The following is a 6,696-nucleotide window of genomic DNA, read 5'->3' as shown; positions in this document are numbered from 1 at the left end:
TATATTTCTAGATATCAGCACTCCGTGTACCTCCGGGGTTCAGCACACGTTATATTTCTAGACCTCAGCACTCCGTGTACCTCCGGGGTTCAGCACACGTTATATTTCTAGACCTCAGCACTCCGTGTACCTCCGGGTTCAGCACACGTTATATTTCTAGACTCTCAGCACTCCGTGTACCTCCGGGTTTCAGCACACGTTATATTTCTAGACCTCAGCACCCCGTGTACCTCCGGGTTTCAGCACACGTTATATTTATAGACATCAGCACTCCGTGTACCTCCGGGTTTCAGCACACGTTATATTTCTAGATATCAGCACTCCGTGTACCTCCGGGTTTCAGCACACTTTATATTTCTAGATCTCAGCACTCCGTGTACCTCCGGGTTTCAGCACACGTTATATTTCTAGACCTCAGCACTCCGTGTACCTCCGGGTTTCAGCACACGTTATATTTCTAGACCTTAGCACCCCCTGTACCTCCGGGTTTCAGCACACGTTATATTTCTAGACATCAGCACTCCGTGTACCTCCGGGTTTCAGCACACGTTATATTTCTAGATATCAGCACTCCGTGTACCTCCGGGTTTCAGCACACGTTATATTTCTAGACCTCAGCACTCCGTGTACCTCCGGGTTCAGCACACGTTATATTTCTAGACCTCAGCACTCCGTGTACCTCCGGGTTTCAGCACACGTTATATTTCTAGATATCAGCACTCCGTGTACCTCCGGGGTTCAGCACACGTTATATTTCTAGACCTCAGCACTCCGTGTACCTCCGGGGTTCAGCACACGTTATATTTCTAGACCTCAGCACTCCGTGTACCTCCGGGGTTCAGCACACGTTATATTTCTAGATATCAGCACTCCGTGTACCTCCGGGTTTCAGCACACGTTATATTTCTAGATCTCAGCACTCCCGTGTACCTCCGGGTTTCAGCACACGTTATATTTCTAGACATCAGCACTCCGTGTACCTCCGGGTTTCAGCACACGTTATATTTCTAGATATCAGCACTCCGTGTACCTCCGGGTTTCAGCACACATTATATTTCTAGATATCAGCACTCCGTGTACCTCCGGGTTTCAGCACACGTTATATTTCTAGACATCAGCACTCCGTGTACCTCCGGGGTTCAGCACACGTTATATTTCTAGACCTTAGCACTCCGTGTACCTCCGGGTTTCAGCACACGTTATATTTCTAGATATCAGCACTCCGTGTACCTCCGGGTTCCAACACACGTTATATTTCTAGACATCAGCACTCCGTGTACCTCCGGGGTTCAGCACACATTATATTTCTAGATCCTCAGCACTCCGTGTACCTCCGGGTTTCAGCACACGTTATATTTCTAGATATCAGCACTCCGTGTACCTCCGGGTTTCAGCACACGTTATATTTCTAGATATCAGCACTCCGTGTACCTCCGGGTTTCAGCACACGTTATATTTCTAGACATCAGCACTCCGTGTACCTCCGGGGTTCAGCACACGTTATATTTCTAGACTATCAGCACTCCGTGTACCTCCGGGGTTCAGCACACGTTATATTTCTAGACATCAGCACTCCGTGTACCTCCGGGTTCAGCACACGTTATATTTCTAGATCCTCAGCACTCCGTGTACCTCCGGGTTTCAGCACACGTTATATTTCTAGACCTCAGCACTCCGTGTACCTCCGGGTTTCAGCACACGTTATATTTCTAGACCTTAGCACTCCCGTGTACCTCCGGGTTTCAGCACACGTTATATTTCTAGACCTCAGCACTCCGTGTACCTCCGGGTTTCAGCACACGTTATATTTCTAGATCCTCAGCACTCCGTGTACCTCCGGGTTCAGCACACGTTATATTTCTAGATATCAGCACTCCGTGTACCTCCGGGGTTCAGCACACATTATATTTCTAGACCTCAGCACTCCGTGTACCTCCGGGTTTCAGCACACGTTATATTTCTAGACCTCAGCACTCCGTGTACCTCCGGGTTTCAGCACACGTTATATTTCTTAACCTCAGCACTCCGTGTACCTCCGGGGTTCAGCACACGTTATATTTCTAGATATTAGCACTCCGTGTACCTCCGGGTTTCAGCACACGTTATATTTCTAGACCTCAGCACTCCGTGTACCTCCGGGTTTCAGCACACGTTATATTTCTAGAACATAGCACTCCGTGTACCTCCGGGTTTCAGCACACGTTATATTTCTAGACCGTAGCACTCCGTGTACCACCTGGTTTCAGCACACGTTATATTTCTAGACCTCAGCACTCCGTGTACCTCCGGGTTTCAGCACACGTTATATTTCTAGACCTCAGCACTCCGTGTACCTCCGGGTTTCAGCACACGTTATATTTCTAGACCTCAGCACTCCGTGTACCTCCGGGTTCAGCACACGTTATATTTCTAGACCTCAGCACTCCGTGTACCTCCGGGGTTCAGCACACGTTATATTTCTAGACCTCAGCACTCCGTGTACCTCCGGGTTTCAGCACACGTTATATTTCTAGACCTCAGCACTCCGTGTACCTCCGGGTTCAGCACACGTTATATTTCTAGACCTCAGCACTCCGTGTACCTCCGGGGTTCAGCACACGTTATATTTCTAGACATCAGCACTCCGTGTACCTCCGGGTTTCAGCACACGTTATATTTCTAGACCTCAGCACTCCGTGTACCTCCGGGTTTCAGCACACGTTATATTTCTAGACATAGCACTCCGTGTACCTCCGGGTTTCAGCACACGTTATATTTCTAGACCGTAGCACTCCGTGTACCTCCGGGTTTCAGCACACGTTATATTTCTAGACCTCAGCACTCCGTGTACCTCCGGGTTTCAGCACACGTTATATTTCTAGACCTCAGCACTCCGTGTACCTCCGGGTTTCAGCACACGTTATATTTCTAGACCTCAGCACTCCGTGTACCTCCGGGTTTCAGCACACTTTATATTTCTAGACCTCAGCACTCCGTGTACCTCCGGGTTTCAGCACACTTTATATTTCTAGACCTCAGCACTCCGTGTACCTCCGGGGTTCAGCACACTTTATATTTCTAGACCTCAGCACTCCGTGTACCTCCGGGGTTCAGCACACGTTATATTTCTAGACCTCAGCACTCCGTGTACCTCCGGGGTTCAGCACACGTTATATTTCTAGACATCAGCACTCCGTGTACCTCCGGGTTTCAGCACACGTTATATTTCTAGACATCAGCACTTCCGTGTACCTCCGGGTTTCAGCACACTTTTATATTTCTAGACCTCAGCACTCCCGTGTACCTCCGGGTTTCAGCACACTTTATATTTCTAGACATCAGCATTCCGTGTACCTCCGGGTTTCAGCACACGTTATATTTCTAGACCTCAGCACTCCGTGTACCTCCGGGTTTCAGCACACTTTATATTTCTAGACCTCAGCACTCCGTGTACCTCCGGGTTTCAGCACACGTTATATTTCTAGACCACAGCACTCCGTGTACCTCCGGGTTTCAGCACACGTTATATTTCTAGACCTCAGCACTCCGTGTACCTCCGGGTTTCAGCACACGTTATATTTCTAGACCTCAGCACTCCGTGTACCTCCGGGTTTCAGCACACATTATATTTCTAGACCTCAGCACTCCGTGTACCTCCGGGGTTCAGCACACGTTATAGTTCTAGACCTCAGCACTCCGTGTACCTCCGGGTTTCAGCATACTTTATATTTTTAGATATCAGCACTCCGTGTACGTCCGGGTTTCAGCACACGTTATTTTTCTAGATATCAGCACTCCGTGTACTTCCGGGTTTTAGTACACGTTATATTTCTAGATATCAGCACTCCGTGTACCTCCGGGTTTCAGCACAAGTTATATTTCTAGATATCAGCACTCCGTGTACTTCTGGGGTTCAGTACACCTTGCTTATCTGATTCTCCTTACAATTTGTATTTCTGAGTTTCAGCACTTCTTGTATCTCTTGTTTTCAGCAGACAAATTGTATTTCTTGCCTTTCTTCGGTTGTACAATATAACATCGGGTTGCGCTTCTGTAAAATTGTCTTTTGGATACGGTTGTCAGTACTAATACCTTGTGTATCTTGTTACAATCAGCGCGAGGGGGTCGGGGAATAATTGCATCAAAATTTTAAAATATATTTCCACTCGCTTAAAGGTCAACATTTGTAACTAAAAGTTGTCTCCCGGAAGTAATTCCATTAGTTGCTATAGTGAGTGACAGTTCTTTGGGGAATAGGGTGCTCTTGCTGTGACGCGCAAAAATGTCATCCAGATTAAAATGACATTGATTCGGATTGTTACTGAAACAAATCGCGTTTAAAACGTTTGACCTATTGCCAGGCATTGATGAACAAAAACATAAATGATCTCACAAATTATCTTTAAAGCAGTACGTTGCATAATGTAGAATTGTATTGGCATATATCAAAATCAATCTCTTAGGTCTGTTTCCCAAAAATAAAGAGTTTATGGTATGGCTAAAATATCAACAGACGGGTTTTCTGTAAAATGTTTGAATAATCATTTTAGGGCATGATATAAAATACGTTATTAAAGTTAAGGAAGTTTTCACTAACTTATCTAAACCATGGAGTTTAAAATCACATTATACCATGGGTGCCACCATTCCATTTTTTGCAACAGGTAATTTTCATGTCACATTTCCTGCATAAAAAATAATACAATGCGAACAAAAGGGACAAGAACAGTATTGAAATATTAAAATATATACCTTGTTTATAACAGAAGAGCATTTCATTGATATTGCCAATGCTTGAAGCTGTAGTAAGAATTGCATTGACTCTGTCTATATGAAATCTATTATCTGGGACAGAACATTTGTATAAAGATATATTTCGTACCTATATAAAGTTTGAGGAAATAAATTGCCGTTTGTATTAAATTCAGTTAAATACGTTACATTAAAGAATATATACTATAAATAAAGCCTAATGTAATTTTGTCCCAATCATTTATTTTTATGAGTGTTTATCTATCTATGGTTCATATATCTAGTAAATCCTTTACAAGTGTGTCAACCAAATCATGAGAAAACCTCTTCATGTATCCATGCGTATTTTCAACTAAATGTATTCAATTGCATTTAAATTTGTGGGTGGGGTGCATCGTTTTATCTAATTTAACAGTTTGTCTTATAATTGCACAGGGTAAACACGAAGAGAATGACAAGAGGCAGGGGTGTTATTAAATAATAATTGTTTTCCTCAATCGTCCTCTCATGAACTAAAGCCTATTTGTTACTTTTTATTGTTTGAAGAATATTTGCACACTGTTAATCGTCCTATCTACAAGCTTCGGTCATTAAAACGAAATTATCGTCGGCATTTTTCGCTGTTGAAATGGTTTAATGTGCGTTTAAAACGATTTGCCTAAACTATGACATAATTTCTTTATTATGTTCTTTACAACGACAAAAAGAGGCCCTTTCATTTAATTAAGATTGGAATGTAAACACAATAGTTGTATATCTAGCACTATAATGCGGTTAAAATAAATAAGGATAAAGTTTTTCATTTTATTTTGTTATGTTTCTGTAGTCCACTTTTTTTTAGATGATATATGTTACCAACTAATTATTAAAGGAGTATTTTGGCGTTTTTACAAAACATTTGAATATTGTTAAATAGAAATTAATTTTAGTGTTTATATCTTCAATGGATCAGTATTTCATTTTAGTCAATTTGATAACACAATGGTCCTTTAGAATTTCAAACAAACACACTTTCAGCATTATTCAAACTATTTTTTTTTTCAGGAACGACATTATATTTGTTATTATATTGAGGATATATGGTAAAATTGCAATTTATTTTCCATATCATGAATATTTGATAGTTTAAATGACTTCATTTTATCGCTGGTTTTCTTATAAGGAAACTTTAAAACAAGAAAAGAAGAGGCAATGAAGTGCAAATAGTTATTGAGATGCAAATATGAAGGTTATATTAGTATTAACAAGTGTGTGATAATTAAGAAAAGAATGCTTTGATATGGGTTAGATATGCTTTAAATTGAAGGAATGTATTTAGTTATTTATCATCATCATCGTCGTCGTCGTCATCATCACCATCATCATCATCATCATCATCATCATCAACAACAAAGAATAGTTTTAGAAATCAGTTGCCGTAACAACATCTTTTCATTGATTTTTTTTGTCCCGACACTTTTTAATATTAATTTTCTTCAAAACTGCGTATTTGTTTTAATTTGTTTTTAATTAAATATGAAACATCATTTAACTTTTTGTTTATAAAGACATCAATCCTTTAGCAATTTAATGTCTTTTTTCCTATGCCTTAGTGGTGCGCAAATTTCCATAGCAACGCCAAATGTTGAGATATTCTGTTGTTTTTCCACTGAAATGCTCCCAAGATAGTACTGCTCCGGGTTCAATTTCAAACTTAAATAGTGATTTTCAATAGGAGTTGTTTTATTTTTGTCATATTATCATTTCGTATGATAACATATTTTAAGTACATTAAAAGTGTGTTTTCTGCCTTTAATACTCTCTGGCAGAGAGACCCTTCGAAGAGCCTTTGAGACTATTCAAATGGGAACACCTAGGCCATTATCCAACTGATATGACGAAGCTTGAAGGAGATAGCCGAGTTGTTACGCTTGAGACTAGTCATTGTCATCAATGGTTCGTAAAGTAGAAGATTCGAGAAAAGTC

The sequence above is a fragment of the Mya arenaria genome, chromosome 11, assembly GCF_026914265.1.
Source record: "Mya arenaria isolate MELC-2E11 chromosome 11, ASM2691426v1".
NCBI lineage: Eukaryota > Metazoa > Mollusca > Bivalvia > Myida > Myidae > Mya > Mya arenaria.
The sequence above is the reverse complement of the archived record's forward strand: the minus strand, read 5'-3'. Positions refer to the sequence as shown.